This window comes from Octodon degus, unplaced genomic scaffold, assembly GCF_000260255.1.
Source record: "Octodon degus isolate 3935 unplaced genomic scaffold, OctDeg1.0 scaffold00072, whole genome shotgun sequence".
Classification (NCBI taxonomy): Eukaryota; Metazoa; Chordata; class Mammalia; order Rodentia; family Octodontidae; genus Octodon; species Octodon degus.
This window is the reverse complement of record NW_004524648.1, coordinates 1,957,040-1,957,284: the sequence shown is the minus strand read 5'-3', so window position 1 is coordinate 1,957,284 and position 245 is coordinate 1,957,040.

Here is a 245-nt window from a genome sequence, read left to right as displayed (position 1 = left end):
CGCCCGAAATGGCGGCGGCGGCGGCGGGCCTTCCCCACCGGAAGTGACGCACTCCCTGCCCGAGGGAGGCTGCCGGGAATGGGACCGCTGTTCGCCATAGGGAGAAGGGCAGAGGCTTAGCCGCGCACTGCGCATGCGGCCTCGTGGGCGTCGCCGTCTGGCCCAAAGCAGGACTGCAGAGGAAGAGGAGGCGGAGTCTAGCGCTGAGGAGGCGGAGCCTCAGCCCGCCGTCGTCAGAGGTTTGA